General features: G+C 42.7%; 1 long non-coding RNA gene and 1 pseudogene across 2 annotated transcripts in view; one reads left to right on the top strand and one right to left on the bottom strand.

The window, feature by feature from the left end:
• LOC134478900 (small ribosomal subunit protein eS10-like) overlaps positions 1-17,185 on the bottom strand; it is a 207,842-nt gene that overhangs the window by 72,173 nt on the left and 118,484 nt on the right. The window lies entirely within an intron of this gene.
• LOC120094208 (eukaryotic translation initiation factor 1-like) lies at positions 12,293-12,799 on the top strand (annotated as a pseudogene).

Below are 17,185 nucleotides of genomic sequence, written 5' to 3'. Positions count from 1 at the left end.
CTGCACTGGAAAATAATCCAGCATCCAAGGGGCAGCCTGGTGAGAGGCGCCATCTCCAGAGCAGGCAGAGTGTCTTCAACCCTTAGTAGACACCCTCTAGGGCCTTCTCAGCTCAAGCTACTCAGGAGAATGGGTGAGAGCCATACCCAGATCCATTTCCTTCAAAAGCTAGACCATTTTATCTCTCACTTTTAAGGTTTTCCAATAGTGATGATCCCCAGTCAGCCCATATAATAATAGACATGACAATAATGATAGAAAAATAGAACTTCTACATTGTGTTAATGAGCACATAATTTAGCCCAGAATCCCAAAAGGACAAGACACGTATAGATTTTTGCAAAATAATCCCACCTTAAAAATTAATCTTCAGGCCTGAATCAAAAATTTGATTAAAGCCCTGTGTAACGGAAGATGAGGCTGATAATTATTTATGAGACCACCCACCTGGAAGAATTTCAATGGAGAAATAAATCAATTATACCAAATCAACAATATTAAAGATTATTAAGGATAAAAATGAGCCACATTTACAATGACGGAAAAATAATCACAGTTCAACTGAAAAAATTCAGCAAATACAACTCAAACCTCTGTTCTTTCTCGATGTGTAATAGGCACGTGCATAAGGTAAAGAGTAGAACGGATGGAAAATATTGTCTATGACTCCCTTTTCATAATGGGATTAGTGATTTAGTATCTTTATGCTCTTGTTCAGTACTTTCCTGCATGGTTTGCACGAGTGTATTAGTCCCTGTTGGTCACCGTGAAAAAAAATATCTGATAGCTAATTTCAAGGAGCAATTGCTGGTTTAGGGCCATGGTTTCAAAGGACACAGACATGGTCATCTAGCTCCAACACAGTGAGTATATGAGGCAGCACTTCATGGTAGAAGATCTGTGGTGGAAGAAGTTATTTGCTTCATGGTAGCCAGAAGAAGAGAGACTAGAAGAGGCTGAGAACAGAAAATAACCTTCAAAGTCACGTATACAACAACCAACTTTCTCTGGGATGATCCCACTTTCCACAGTCTCTACCACCTCCCAGTCACTTGTCTGTTTATGAATCTGTCAGTGGATCAGACTATTGATTAGGTCATAGCACTCATGACCCAGTCACCTCTCAATGACTGGCTCCACCCACCATCTGAGGACCAAAACCCCTTCAACATGTGAGCCTTTGGGGGAAAACTTCCTATCCAAAGCATGAGTAAGAGCTGGTAAACTCTGTGTGTGTGTGTGTGTGTGTGTGTGTGTGTGTGTGTGTGTGTGTGTGTGTGTGTGTGTGGTGTGTGTGTGTGTGTATGTATGTAAATATGTGTTGAATTTTAAAATAATTTTAAAATAAATAGAGAACATGACAGGAAGCCAAAAGTAACAGTACAAAGTTATGCTTTCTCTACTTATTTTGAGTTCTGAAAAGGTGGAATGGGGCATTGCCCTGAATAAAGAGGCAACCTGGAGAGTGGAGCAAAGAGGAGACAGTTCTTCAGTCCTCAGAAAGCATGAATCTAGACTCAACCCTACACAACTTCCATTACCCCCACCTCCTACCAGAGCTTTACCAAGGCCTCTGTGCTTCAACTCTGCAGCCTCAGCACCTAGGGTCTCCCAGGATCCATGAATCTTGACTCGCGGTGTGGCTAGAGCATCAGCTATTGCTGCAGGCTGTCCCACAAATGTCAACATAACAGGCCTTCGATAACACAACGGTAACATACACAGAGTCCAGAGAGCAGATAACAGGCCCATCTAGCTCAAGATGCCTCGATTGGGAACCAGAAACGGGTTTTCCATTTGGCATCGAAAACTATCAACTACATCTGTGCTCTTGACCAAGTCCCAAACACAAAGAGGAATGTCAAGAAGCTAAGACAACCTTAAAGGGTTCAAGTCTATGTGAAACAAGCATGCCCAAGCCAGACACAAAAGATTTGTGCCATGTCCAGGTTTGTTGAGGCAGGATCACATATAGCCTAAGCTGGTTTGGAACTTGTGTAGTCAAAGATGACCCTGAACTTCTGATCTTCTTACCTCTACCTCATCATCATCATCATCATCATCATCATCATCATCATCATCAATTTTATTTTATGTGCATTGATGTTTTGCCTGCAAACATATGTCAATGTGAAGGCATTGGATCTCCTGGAACTGGAGTCACAGACAGTTGTGAGCTGCCATGTGGGTGCTGGGAAATGAACACAGGTCCTCTGGAAGAGCAGCCAGTGCTTTTAACTGCTGACTCATCTCTCCAGCTGCCTACTTCTACCTTCTTATGTTGAGATTACAGGCATGTGCTACCACATCAGGTTTTACGCAGTGCTGGAATCAAACACAAGGCTTTGCACATGCTAGATAAGTACTCTATCAATGAGCTACACTCTTAGTCCCAGCTTTCTATAATTTTCATGAGTATAAATAACCACACATAGTAGAAAACATGAAGTGGACAGGTGAGCCAAACCACAGACTTCCTGCTACTTTATTTTCCTGTTTCGATGCCTTTGAAAGTTTCTCCTGGCAGGAGTTTCAAATACAAGCCTTCTAAAGTCCCAACAGAGGGGACACAGACACAAATATGGAGTAAAAAAATACATTTAAAAGTATATCTCAGCTCCCTGCACCTAAATCACATCGGGGAGAGAACTAGACCCTCAGAAGTGTGGACACTCCTGAGAAATCAGAGGAGACTACACTCTGCCCATGATCAGGACCCAAGAGGGAATCACCTAGTGCCATCTGTGCCCCCTGGGCCCAGGGACCTAGAAGCAGTCAGGGGCAGTACCCTTCTGATTCCTGCCTGTACTGAATGCTGAAAGACAGTCCACCAGGAGTGTCTACACACCTGAGAGCAGAGCACTCTGTTCCCAGAAAAAACTGAAAGAAAACAGTAAGACAGGTCTACAGGAGTGCTGACACAGAGGCCTACAGGAGGGTCAAGCCACTGACAGAAACAGCAAGACAAACTAACACCAAAGAAAACCTGATGGTGAGAGGCAAGCATAGGAACCTAAGCAACAGAAACCAAGACTACTTAGCATCATCAGAGCCCAGTTCTCCCAACAAACTAAATACTGGATATCCAAACTCACCAGAAAAGCAAGATTTAAATTTAAAATCACATTTTATGGTGATGATGGAGGAATTTAAGAAAGACATAAATAACTCCCTTAAAGAAATACAGGACAACACAAGTAAATGAGTAGAAGCCTGTAAAGAGGAAACACAAAAATCCCTTAAAGAATTACAGGAAAACACAACCAAACAGGCGAAAGAATTGAACAATACCATCGAGGATTTAAAAATGGAAATAAAAACAATAACAAAAGCACAAAAGGAGACAACCCTGAAGATAGAAAACCTAGGGAAGAGTTCAGAAGTCATAAATGTCATCACCAATCTCAGGGGCAGAAGATACCATAGAAAACATTGATACGACCATCAAAGATAATGTAAAATGCAAAAAACTCCTAGCACAAAACATCCAGGAAATCCAAAACACAATGAGAAGATCAAACATAAAGATAATAGGTATAGAAGAGAGTGAAGACTCCCAACTTAAAGGGCCAGTAAATATCTTCAACAAAATTATAGAAGAAACTTCCCTGACCTAAAGAAAAAGATGCCCATAAACATACAAGAAGTCTACAGAACTCCAAATAGATTGGACCAGAAGAGAATTCCTCACATCGCAGAATACTCAAAACACCAAATTCACAAAACAAAGAAAGAATATTAAGGGCTGGAGAGACGGATCAGCCATTAAACGCTAGGATCACAACCAAAAATATAAGAATATTAAAAGCAGTAAAGGACCTATGGTCACTTGATCTTTGACAAAGGCGCTAAAACCATCCAATGGAAGAAAGATAGCATTTTCAACAAATGGTGCTGGTTCAACTGGAGGTCAGCATGTAGAAGAATGTAAGTCTGTCAATTCTTATCATCATGTACAAAGCTTAAGTCCAAGTGGATCAAGGACCTCCACATCAAACCAGATACACTCAAACTAATAGAAGAAAAAGTGGGGAAGAGTCTCGAACACACGGGCACTGGGGAAAATTTCCTGAACAAAATACCAATGGCTCATGCTCTGAGATCAAGAATCGACAAGTGGGACCTCATAAAACTGCAAAGCTTCTGTAAGGCAAAAGACACTGTCATTAGGACAAAACAGCAACCAACAGATTCAGAAAAGATCTTTACCAATCCTACATCTAATAGAGGGCTAATATCCAAAATATACAAAGAACTCAAGAAGTTAGACTCCAGGGAGACAAATAACCCTATTAAAAAATGGGGTTCCTCAGCTGAGGAATATTGAATGGCCGAGAAGCACCTAAAGAAATGTTGAACATCCTTAGTCATCAGGAAAATGCAAATCAAAACAACCCTGAGATTCCACCTCACACCAGTCAGAATGGCTAAGATCAAAAACTCAGGTGACAGCAGATGCTGGCAAGGATGTAGAGAAAGAGGAACATTCCTCCATTGTTGGTGGGATTGCAAACTGGTACAACCACTCTGGAAATCAGTCTGGAGGTTCCTCAGAAAATTGGACATTGAACTACCTGAGGACTCAGTTATACCTCTCTTGAGCATATACGCAAAAGATGCTCCAACATACAACAAAGACACATGCTCCACTATGTTCATAGCAGCCTTATTTATGGTAGCCAGAAGCTGGAAAGAACCCAGATGCCCTTCAACAGAGGAATGGATACAGAAAATGTGGTACATCTACACAATGGAGTACTACTCAGCCTTCAAAAATAATAACTTCATGAAATCCATAGGCAAATGGAGTGAACTAGAAAATAATCATCCTGAGTGAGGTAGCCCAATCACAGAAAAACACACATGGTACACACTCACTGGTAAGTGGATATTAGCCCAAAAGCTCGAATTACCCAGGATGCATCCACAGACCACATGAAGCTCAAGAAGGATGACCAAAATGCAGATGCTTCACTCCTTCTTTAAAGAGGGAACAAAAATATTCATAGGAGGGGATATGAAGGCAAAGTTTAGAGCAGAGAGTGAAGGAATGGCCATTCAGAGCCTGCCCCACATGTGGCATGGTACAGCCACCAAAACTAGATAAGATTGATGCAGCTAAGAAGTGCAGGAATCGGATATAGATCTCTCTTGAGAGACACAACCAGAACATGACAAATACATAGGCAAACACTAGCAGAAAACCACTGAACTGAGAACAGGACCCCCTTTGGAGGAGTTAGAGAAAAGATTGAAAGAGCTGAAACCCCATAAGAACAACAAAGCCAACCAACCAGAGCTTCCAGGGACTAAACCACTACCCAAAGACTATACATGGACTGACCCTGGGCTCCAACTGCATATGTAGCAGAGAATAGCCTTGTTGGGCACCAGTGGAAGGGGAAACCCTTGGTCCTGCCAAGGTTGGACCCCCAGTGCAGGGGAATGTTGGGGAGGGAGTGGTAAGGGGGTCGATGGAGGGAGAACACCCTTATGGGGGAGGTGGAGGGGTATGATAAAGGGGACTTATGGACAGGAAACTAGGAAAGGGAATAGCATTTGAAATGTAAATGAAATATATCCAATATAAAAAAAGCAGATCTCCCCATGCAGGGGCTAAATCTAGGACCCCTACACATTTGTGCTAGGTGTGCAGCTTGGTCTTTATGTGGGTCCCCTAACAGTGAATTGGGGGCCATCTCTGTTTCCTGCAATTGTATGCCCTTCTCTTATCTGGACTGCCTGGTAGGGCCTCAGTAGGAGAGACTGTGCCTATTCCTGCTGAGACAAGATGACCCACGGTGGGGTGCTACCCAAAGGGGCTTCCACTTCTAGGAGAAGAGGAGGGGATAATGGCAGGGAGAATTTGTAAGGGTGGAACTGGGAGCAGGGGCTGTAATAGGGATGTAAAGTGAATAAAAAAAATAAATTATTGAAAAACTAAAAGGAGAGCTCCCAAAATAATCAAGTTGTACAGTCTGAATAGCTGAATACTTTTTTCTTCAAACACCTATTTCTTTTTTATTTGTATGTGTGCATCTGCGTGTACGGAAATAAACATGTGTGCTGGTGTTGTAAAACCAAGAAAAGCAGCATCAGAGTTACAAGTGGTTGTGATCCTCCTGGCATGGGTGTTGGGAGTCAAACAGGAGCACACTTAAGAGCTGAACCATCTCTTCACCCCAGGAAGAGATGGTTCTCCATTCTCCACTCTCCATTCTCCCACATCCCCTCCTACCAACATGAGGCAAGTCTTTTCCCTAAGCTACAGTTTTATCTTCCTCCCCAGATAACTATTTCCTCAGTGTGGACAAGTTCAGCTATTTGATGTTAGCACTTCAGTGTGCTCCAAGCTTGTGCATAGGACTGGGTTTCTTAAAGTGTTGCCAGCAATGTGGAGACAGCAGCTGTGGGCCCCAGGGGACTCTCGATAGAAGCAACTATTTTAGGACTGTAGACATCTGCCCACACCAAAACTCTAACGAGGCGCTGAATGAAGTTTTGAATGTGCACTTGAAGGGAAGGAAGGCATTTCAAAAGCCAACTGCCACTTCCTCTGCAGGTTCTGGGGGTTCCAGAGAGACTGCCTACATGAGATAATCTCCTCAGCTATAACAGAAGCCCCGAATGCGCAGCTCCTGGGGTGTTCAGTTCCAGTTAAGTGCTGGTTTTGAGGAATGATGGTCAACAGTGATAGACTTCTGACCTATTGTCATCAATCAAAGCATCAACTCCTGATTAACCTGAGCGGGGCGTCATGTGACAGAGAAGCCTGTTAGCTGAGAAATCTTTTCTCTTAGCATGAAGCTTTTGTTCTAATGTATTTTCAGAGCTTCCAGGCAATAAATTTTAAGCAACATCTCTATTGTCACTTTCTGGAACCACTGCAACTTCAGGCTCAGAGTGGTTTAAGGACCCCCAATTCCAAGCTAGGGATGTGACATAATTGGTAGAGTGTCTACCCAGCATGCACAAAGCCCTGGGTTCCCCTCCCACCGCCACATAAGCTGAGGTGGCTGCACACACCTGTAATCCCAGCACTCAGCTGGTAGAGGAACAGGATCAGAAGTTCAAGGTCATCATCTTCAGCTACTTGGCAAGTTTGGGGCTAGCCTGAACTACATGAGGACTTGTCTCAAAGGAAAAGTAATCTTTAATTTCCATATAACAAATAGCATCTTTATACCTCTGAAATCTCAGAAGGCTGAGAGGAAATAGGAGACAAGGGAGGCTGGAAATATCTCTCAAGGACAAACAATAGAAAATAAAGACAAAAAAAAAGTCTGTGAAGGAAAATGCCGAAAGCTTGGCATCTATCATGTCAGATACTATTCTAAGATAGTGTTTCATTCTAAGAATGTTTCACCTTGAGTTTTAGTAAATCTATTTTGAAACTTATGCAACCATGGGACAATAGATGAAAGAAATGGGACTCCTCTCCTCCCTACCCTGCCCCACATTTTGAGGTAATCAATAACAATTCAATATGTCTACTTAGACTAATATTCATGTGCATGTGTGCTTTGCTTCTTTAACTAAAACAGAATCATTCCCTGATACCCAGTGTCTTTTCTGATTCTTCATAGTGTATTTTGTGTATTTCAAGTCAGACCATACTTTTCCAGTTTATTTATGTGTGCTAGGAAAGGAGAGAAACTTTGTTAATTTTGGTTTTGTTTTTATCATGTCAATGGTTGGAGAGATGGAGATTTGCTAGGATCTGTGTATAGAGAGGAACGCACACAAGAATCTCTACATATAAAAAGTTCCCCAAATACCTTCTCTTGCCCTGACTATTCTTGGCACTAACCGTATAGAAACAGCTCCCACACTGTATCTGTGTTTTGTCAGGCCCTTATATAGCTAATGGTCTGATATGTAAATCCAGGACAAAGTCGGAGTCAATAAGTTCACATGACCTGATGGCCTTTCATGAAAGTGGCCTGTCATCAGTCAATAGTCATCAATATTCATCACAATTGCCCTCCTTTAACAACGCCATCTACTTTATATAATTCAAATTAAATTTCAGTTGGTTTGCTAATAACGTTGTTATTTTGACATCATTTTCATCCATGCTCTGGGATTTCCTTGTACATGTCTTAATTCTTTCTACAAGATGTGAAGTGTAAGTTACATAAAAGGTTGGCCCTTCTTATAGTATTGAATGTTGATACATTTTGACAAACTAAGATACCGAATATTTCCTTCACCTTAAATACTCTCCCTTCACCCCAAGTCCTTCTGCATGGTTCATCTTGATGCTTAACAGTGAGTGGAAGAGAAGCCATACTCTGCAACCTCCACCTCTCCTGCCAAGTACCTTCCACTATTACTTCTCTGGCCAATGCTGCCCAAGCCCACCCACATTCCAGGATGTTCCAAGCCTGAAGGACAAGTGGCTTCTTATGTGCCAACCAAGCTAAAGGAGCAGGAAAAGGAGCTAAACTCCCAAAAGAAACTTCTCTTCAGCTCCAGGCCTTACCTGCCAGTTTTTCTCAGACTTGGGTACTTAGAGGCCTCAGTGTGGTTGTGATGGCTTTTCCTGCCCTCTGATGTAAAAAGAACTCAAACTTTCTTCCTGATTAAGTATTATTCCCAATATTTTCAAGCCAGTGCTTGGCATTTCCAATTACTCCCTGAAGGAAGCTTGAGTGACTAAAGAGTGACTAGAGATGGCACTGTGCCCCAGTGTCACAGGTGGGACTGAAATTACATCTAACAATTAGCTCAGATTTGGCAGAGTTCCGCTGTAACTCTGGGCAAGCATTAACTCAAGGGCACAGTAAAAGATCTAACAGCATCTAATGTTGAAATAAATGCAAAAGAAGCTACCCAAACATACTTGTTTAATCTATAAAATTTTAGATATAAAATATATAAAGAATATTATTCTCATATATATATGAGAGAGAGAGAGAGAGAGAGAGAGAGAGAGAGAGAGAGAGAGAGAGAGAACATAGAGCTACAACTTTCTAAAATTCTCTACTATACTCATCATATGCTGCTGTGTTGTCGGCAACTTTTCTCCCACCTGCTTTTCACACGCCAACTTTGCCCATGCTCTACATCTTGCTCTCCTGTGCAGTTCAGTCATTTATCCACAGTCCAATCAGTTTTCCATCACACACAGAGTTTCTGTGAATACTATCTTAGGTGCCCCCTGGACCCTCCTGATCTTCCTGCCTCCAGCTCCCAAGTACTAGGGTTATAGGCACACTCTACCACACCTGGCTATTTTGAGGGTTTTTTTAAGATTTTTTTTATTCATGTGTACATGTGTACATGCACATGTACGTGCATGCATGGGTACATGCATGCATGTGTGTATGCATGCAAGTGCAAGGATGCCTCATAGGTAATAAGTGCTCACAGAGGCCAGATAAGAGCATCATATCCCCTGAAGCTAGAGTTGCAGGCAGCTATGAGCCACTGTAACTGGAAACTGAACTCAGGACCTCTGCAAGAGCGGGAGGCGCTCTTATCTGCTGAGTCATCTCTCTAGTCCTATTTTAAATTCTTCTGAGTAAAGGCACACAATTGAAAGACAAAATTAGGCACTGAAGTACTGGTGAACAACCAAATTGAGGTCTAAACTCAACTACAAAGAAACAAAGGGCAGAAGTGTTCTTAAGCCCTGGGGTAAGCTAGCTGCAAGTACTAGGAATGTCAGGTGTCAGATCCGGAACTACCCAAGTGTGTGCCGTCTTCAGTGACCGGGTCACTGGGTTTGCTAACTTGTGGCTATTGAAGTTGGGTGCCTACTCTTCCACAAAGACTGGGCTCGAGGGCACTATGGCCCATGAGGATCACATTTCAAAGAGATGACTACTAGGTCCTTAAGAAAAACGTTTCTAGACTGTAGAACTTATGAGAAGCTTTTTAAAGACTTATATCTCAAAGGGAAAAGGCAGAGTCTTCTAAAATAAATGCCCTAAGGGACAGGAAATTGGAGCTGAGAATGAGGAAAAGGGTTACTCAGGTTCAGTCAGAGGCTGGGGAGAGAGCTCAGCCTGTGAAGCAAAAATATACACAGGCCTGTGTCCAACACCTCAGGACCCACATTACAACGTCAAGCACTCAACAAGAAAATTTCTCTTAGCAATAGACAGACTACAGGATACCACAACCAATCAAAATGCAGAGGTGTGGTGCTCAGTCCTAGTAAATACATCTATAAATCACTCCCTACACCTGAGTCTCAGGGAACGCTTTGAAGGAGGAGACAGTGTTAAGAGCCAGAGGATCTAGGACTTTGCAGTGAGGCTGTGTCTCCTAGTGATGTCAGCAGCCACACCCATCAAGTCTCACCAACATGATGGCCTAAATGTAAGCTGAGCAAGGGTGACAGCAGTGAATGTGTCGTACTGGATAGGGAAAAGCCCATGAGACCTCAACTCTACACAAAGACCTATAGGCAACTGAGGAAAGCTGGAAATGGGTGACGCAGAGTTTTCCCCAGAGAAGAACACACCAATTGGTTGTCCACTGTCAGATGGTCAGCCCTGAAAACATACATCCCCAGATGGTAGCATTGGATGGACTGAACAGGGATATTCAGAAATATATATGTACATACATATATGCCATATATATGCATATGCAGATACAGATACATGTATGTAGTAATAATTAGTAAAACAAGAAGGTCGTATATGAAAGAAAGCAAGGAGTGTATGTGAGAGGATTTGGAGGAAGGAAAGGGAAGGGAGAAATATATGCATCAATATAACATATATACATACATATGCATCCAGTGGGGGAAGCCAAGCACTATAGTATGCATTTGTAATCTCAGAAAATGGGATCCCTGGGGCTCACTGGCCAGGCACACTGGCCAAATCATTCAGTTCCAGGATTAGTGTGAAAGGCTGCCTCAAAATATAATGAAGTGGAGGAAGACGCCTAAGAAAGACCTTCAGCACACGCACACGCACATTTCCATCAGACTGAAGCAAACTCCAAGGATGTGTTGGTGAGAGATAATTGATCATTCAGCATCCTGACTGTGTGAGTTACCCATTGATGTTTATATTATATATATATATATATATATATATATATATATATATATATATTTCCCACTTTTCTACTGAGTCCTGAGTGTTAATGATTAGTACTGGTCTTTAATGTACATGACACTATTCTCTTATCGGTTCCATGCATTCCATGTAAGTCTCTTCTCTTTCAATAATCAATATAAAATAGCTCTATATCAAAGGCAGTTTTCAAAGTTAATGTAACCATGGTCCTCCAGTATTTCTCCCCTCTGAAGTACATATTTTGTGTTAAGAGATTTTCTGCACTAAATTCATGATTGTGATCTTCTATTTTATTCCAACCTCTATTTCCAAACTGAGCATCTTAGGATGGCCCCTGTGCCTGGTGTGTTTGCCTCTGAAATAACCATCACTGTACATCGGACTCCATGTGTATGCAAATCTATTCACGAACAGATTTATTCCATTCCCTCATCCACTTGTCTGTACCTATGCACACTATCATATAACATTAACATAAACGAGACTTGACATTTAAAAAATGTGTGTGTGCGGGGTGTTTAGCCTGCATGTATATCTATATGTATGGCATGTGTCCTGTACCAGAAGAAGCCAGAAGAGGGCTTCAGATTCCCCTGGAACTGGAGTTACAGATGGTCCTGAGCTGCCATGTGGGTACTGGGAATAGAACTCAGGTCCTTTAAAAGAGAAGCCAGTGCTCTTAACCACTAAGTCATCTCTTCAGGTCCAAGTCTTGACATTTAATAGGTTAATCATCTTAATTTGTTTTCAAAAGAAAAGTCTTGGCTTCAACTGTTTTTTAGATGAATGTGTAGTTATTATGCTTCAAATGTTCCAAGGAAGGAAGATACCATGATTTGCTTGGCCACTCAAGAAGTCTGAGTCTATCGGAAATTATTTCAAGAGTGAACAGTATATGATGTGTACAAGAAGGGAATACAACAGAGGTTCACAAAAAGGAAACAGATACCAAGAACCCCAGGGACCATCTCCTCTGCACCCTCACTTTGGAAAGCCCACCCCGCTCCTAATTGTGGGCACTGGAGACTTGGAGTAGCAAAATAATGCAGTCTATACCCTGCAAAGCCCAGGATAGTGAAAGTGATGACTCAGAAAGGGAAATCGTGACCCCAGTCACTGAGCTGCCACCTAGGACTCAGCTGCCTCCCTCTCAAACCCCCTCGCTTCCCAACGCTCCATCCCCCTTGGCCGCCTTCTCCCGCAGCCACCTTCCGCAGGCCATTTCCACCGAGGAAAAAGAATCATAACGTATGTCCACTATTCAGAACCTCCACTCTTTCGACCTCTTTGCTGATGCAAGTAAGGGTGATGACCTGCTTCCTGCTGGCACTGAGGATTATATTCATGTAAGAATTCAACAGAGAAATGGCAGGAAGACCCTTACAACTGTCCAAGGGATCGCTGATGATTACTATAAAAAGAAGCTAGTGAAGGCGTTTAAGAAGAAATGTGCCTGCAATGGTACTGTAATTGAGCATCCAGAGTATGGAGAAGTAATTCAGCAACAGGGTGACCAGCTCAAGAACATATGCCAGTTCCTGATAGAGACTGGACTGGCTAAGGACGATCAGCTGAAGGTTCGTGGGTTTTAAGTGCTTGTGGCTCTCTGAAGTTTAAGTGAGGATTTCCTTGCAATGAGTAGAATTTCCCTTCTGTCCCTTGTCACAAGTTTAAAAACCTCACAGCTTGTATAATGTAATCATTTGGGGTCCACTTTTAACTTGGACTAATATAACACCTTCATGCAATAAACAGAAAAGAGCCATGCCAAAAAAAAAAAAAAGAAATGAAGGAAGGAAGGAAGGAAGGAAGGAAGGAAGGAAGGAAGGAAGGGAGGGAGGGAGGGAGGGAGGAAGGAAGGAAGGTAAATCATTTATAACCCTGAATGCATGTCCCTGCCTCTTTTTTCTCATTGGCTGAATAATCAAGAGGGTATGACCTTATACATCTGAGTCTTAGCGTTCCCTCTGCCACTGATGTCTATTTCTTAACAAAGACCACGCGTGGGTTCATCTGTTTTACTTCCTGTTTACTCAAGTTTATAGAGGCATGACCTTGTCACCATTTCAAGCCCCAAGTCAAATTGGGCTGGTAGCAACATTGTATTCTACATTTGTAATTTTGGTGAGACTTAGTTAGACTTGCAGATGGGAACAAGGGCCCAGTGTTTGCTGTTCATCTGTAAGTGGCCCTAAGCTAGTTCAGGACACTTCTGTTTCTAAAATGTGCCTTTGCCCCTCTTATATCTTTGTTTGACAAGCCATACCCTGCAGAAGAAAGCTAAGACCCACCCCTACCTCCACTCTTAAGGACAGTTGGCCTGACTTCTCTATATTCTAATACACATCTATGGAAAAGCAGAAACTTGGCTCATCATGGGTAACTACAATTTCATTCCAATCAGCAACTACAGAGGAGTTTGAGCCAGAGACATTATTCCATGTCATGATTGTTTCCTGGAAGCTCTGTCCTAACACTCTTACTTTGGACAGGTTTGAGTGTAGCCCTTCCAAATGGCTATTCCGCGGTTGAAATACGCTAGGGTTTCCCATCCCTTCACTCCCAGCAACATCCCACTATTCCAGACTTGCTACTAACAAATAAAAACGTGCAGCAGAAATGGGCTAATAAATGCCACACTCTTGTAGCATTGGCTTCTGAGAGTCTTGTCTTCAGTATGCAGAAGTCTAGCGGCAGGAACTGTGCTGAATAAGTAATACTCCGGCAAAGCTTCCTGCACTCCACTTTCAGAAACAGCAACTTCAGTTTCTGCTACTCAGCAGTGAGCTTTCTTTAAGTGAGCGCATAATCCAAATTCAAACAGATCACTGCGCCATGCGTTTTTGACAGCCCTTTGGCTTTCATAAATTAGTATCTCTTCTCCTAACTTGGGTTCTCCTTCCCCGCACACATCGGTAGTCGTCAAAATTGTCTAACTGTGCCCAGGCATGGGGGTGCAATCTTTAGTCTCAGCGCTTAGGAGGCAGAAGAAGGTGAGCTCTGAGAGTTCTGGACCATCCTGGTCTGAATAGCAAGTTCCAGGCCAGCCAAGGCTACATGGTGAGACTGGGTCTACAATGGAAAAAGCTGTGTGGATTAAACTTTTACAGTGCCATCTACAAGCCTGAACTTGGGTGATGCTTGCAGCTTGCTGCCACTGCAAGGCCATAGCTAAGCTCATTCTTCATTCTGCTTATTTCTTTTCCTTGCTCTCTGGGGAATGGACAGAACAGCATGAGGCTTGCTATAAAGCGGCAATGATAAAATTGACTTTTGCTAACAGAGAAAGCAATTTTCCACTCCAGAATTGTAAATGCATTGGATTCCTTGACCTTTCAGAACGAGGTCCTTCAGTACCTCAAATCCCTCTGAGCCTCCCCTAAACCATTGTCTGGAATTTTCATTATAAGACTCAAACCTTCAGGCTTCCTCCACCCTCAAGTCCTCCCACTTACTGGCCAACAGATATCAGTTGCGTTTTCCTATTTTCAGTTGACACACAAGAATTGTACAAGTCAAAACAAGATCCCACCTTTGTGACCCATACTTCTATCTCCAGAGATAACCATAGTTAAAGTCAGGAACTCTAAAGCCAAGCCTCTTTGATTCAAATCCTAATTTGGCATTCAAGACTCTTTCTCTTTGTGTACGACATATGTTTTCCCTGAGTCTCAGTTTCCTCATCTGTGAAGTGGGCATAACATGGTAAACAATATCATATGTTATCATAGTGCTAAGTCTATACCATGTGTGTTGGTTTACACTGTCTCTATGTAAGCATTAAACAATAGAGGGTAAGAACACTCATTGTGGCAAGATTTATGATAGAAAGATTTTAAATAAATTATAGAGAGATGGCCCTATGGTTAAAGTGCTTACTGCTCTCACTGAAGCCTAGGGCTCAGTTCCCAGCACCATGTGGGCAGCTCACAACCACCTGTAACACTAGTTGCAAAGATCTATCTTCTCTTCTTCTGAACTCCATGGTTCCTACACACATGAGGTGCATATAAACTCAGGTCTACATCATTTAAATGAATAAAGGATGACTAAAGAGCCATTTAAAATGAGCCATTTAATATGTAGCCATATTGCTTAAGGGAGGCAGGAAGTACGGTGCCCATCCGCAGGCTAAAAGTGTCACTGATGGAGAAGGACCACACTCCTGGGTGTCAGCACTCCACAATATCAAATGTCCATATCCCATTGAAGTCCAAATCAAAGAAATTTGGATATGTGGGAATTTAAAGTTATTTCCCATACACAATTTCTAACAAAACTATTTACAAGTGTATTCCAGGAAACAGAAGAAGTATTTTAAACTAAAGGAAAATATGTTACTGACTGGTTTTTGACAACTTGACACAAACCTAGCTATATCTGAGGAAAGCAAACCTTAGTTAAGGAAATGCCTCTGTAAGATTGGTCAATAGGTAAGTCTGTCAGGCACTTCATTGATTAGTGATTGATGTGGGAGGGTTCAGCCCAGAGTGGTTCTAGCCTGGGCAAGTGGTGCTGGGGTATATAAAAGAACAGACTGAGCGAGCCTGGGGAGAAAGCCAGTAAGCAGCCTTCCTCCATGACTACTGCCTTGAGCTCCTGCCCTGGCTTCCCTCGATGGAAGTCAAATAAACCCTTTCCTCCCAGGACTAATGCAGAGGGCATAAGGGCCTTGCTCCCAAAGAGAAGCACGGAGAGAGCCAGGAATGTTGACTAAACTGGGGTATCTCCTCAATGGAGGAGATAAAATCAAATACCTACATTCCATCCAGAAAGCTGAGAATCAGAAGTGACTAACAGCATGGAGATGTGCTCTATCTGTTAGACCAGGCCACAGCAAGCTCCTACAGGCAGGACCAGTGGTGACTAACAACTCAAATGACCTCTATGTTATCTGTGTGACCCAGATCAGGCCAGATTCACCCCTGGGCCCTTAAGCTAGTTCATGTAGCCCATCTTCTTGGAAGACATGACAGGTGCCCTGGGTTGAGTTTCAGTGTAAGAATGCTTCCTTGTGCACTAGGGATTGTATTACACCTGAAATTTTTTTCTTCCACATTGTGCTGGGCTTAAACACATTGGAATATTATACCTGGCATTAGACACCCCCCCCCAAGTCTAACCCAGGTGACAAAGTCAGTCCTCACTGGGTTTTCACTAGTCTCTGAGAATCACCATCTGCGGTGACATCAGCTAGGATCCTCACGAACTCAGACTATAAAGGATCCAATACTATTTATAACCAAAGGGTGGTGAACGTAAGAGGTACCACCAGTCACTGCAAAATAAAACCTGCCCCAGTCCAGGCACCTGAGTCTGGACCTCTAGGCCTGCCATTCGACTTCCTATGATTTACACAGAATTTGTACATAAAGTACACACAAGACTTTATAAATATCCAGACCCAATTTTTTGCACCAGGCTTGTTTTGCTATGGATTTTACTTATTTTTAATTTTTCTAATTAGTCTTATCTGCATCTGCTGTCCTGGTTGAAACTGAATATGCTGAAAGTCATTTTAAGAAATTGAAGTAATCTGGAAACCTCCCTAAGACACGCCCAGACGTTTGGTCTTCCAAGTGAGTCTTGGATCCTTTCAAGATGGCATTGCATGTCCCACGAGCGACTCCAGGTCTCTGATCAATCTGAAGCATAGGTCTGCGTCATTGGAAGGATCATTTTCTAAACCTCAGTTCAGTTCATAATTCTGACCACAGGAACAGTGGGCTCCCATCAGAGACTTTCCAAACAGCACCACGAACCAGACTTTCTGCCTGTGTGGAGTGTTCTGAGTCGTGGACATCAGGCGATTCTTCTCTTATCCTCCATGCCTGAGTACTGCTCCCCTGACAGAGGACCTGCCAGACGGGACCCCCCCTACAGAACTCTCCTGCCAGCATTTTCCATCTAAAACTGAACACTAAGACACAAACCTCAGCGGGGGCTGTTTTGATGCCTGTGAAATGGGGACTGAAGGCTGGAATGACTCTAATGTCATTAAAGACAGCCCATCATCCACTCACTGTTTAGTATTGAAAAGCCACTCTATCTCGTAAACACGCACCATTGGCACATCAATTGGAATGAAGAGATCAGCAGCCACATTCCCTTTGCTCCTAAGAGGATTCCACTCTGAACAGCTT

Source organism: Rattus norvegicus, chromosome 8 (assembly GCF_021556685.1).
Source record: "Rattus norvegicus strain SHRSP/BbbUtx chromosome 8, alternate assembly SHRSP_T2T, whole genome shotgun sequence".
Classification (NCBI taxonomy): Eukaryota; Metazoa; Chordata; class Mammalia; order Rodentia; family Muridae; genus Rattus; species Rattus norvegicus.
This window is presented reverse-complemented; position numbering and strand designations above follow the sequence as displayed.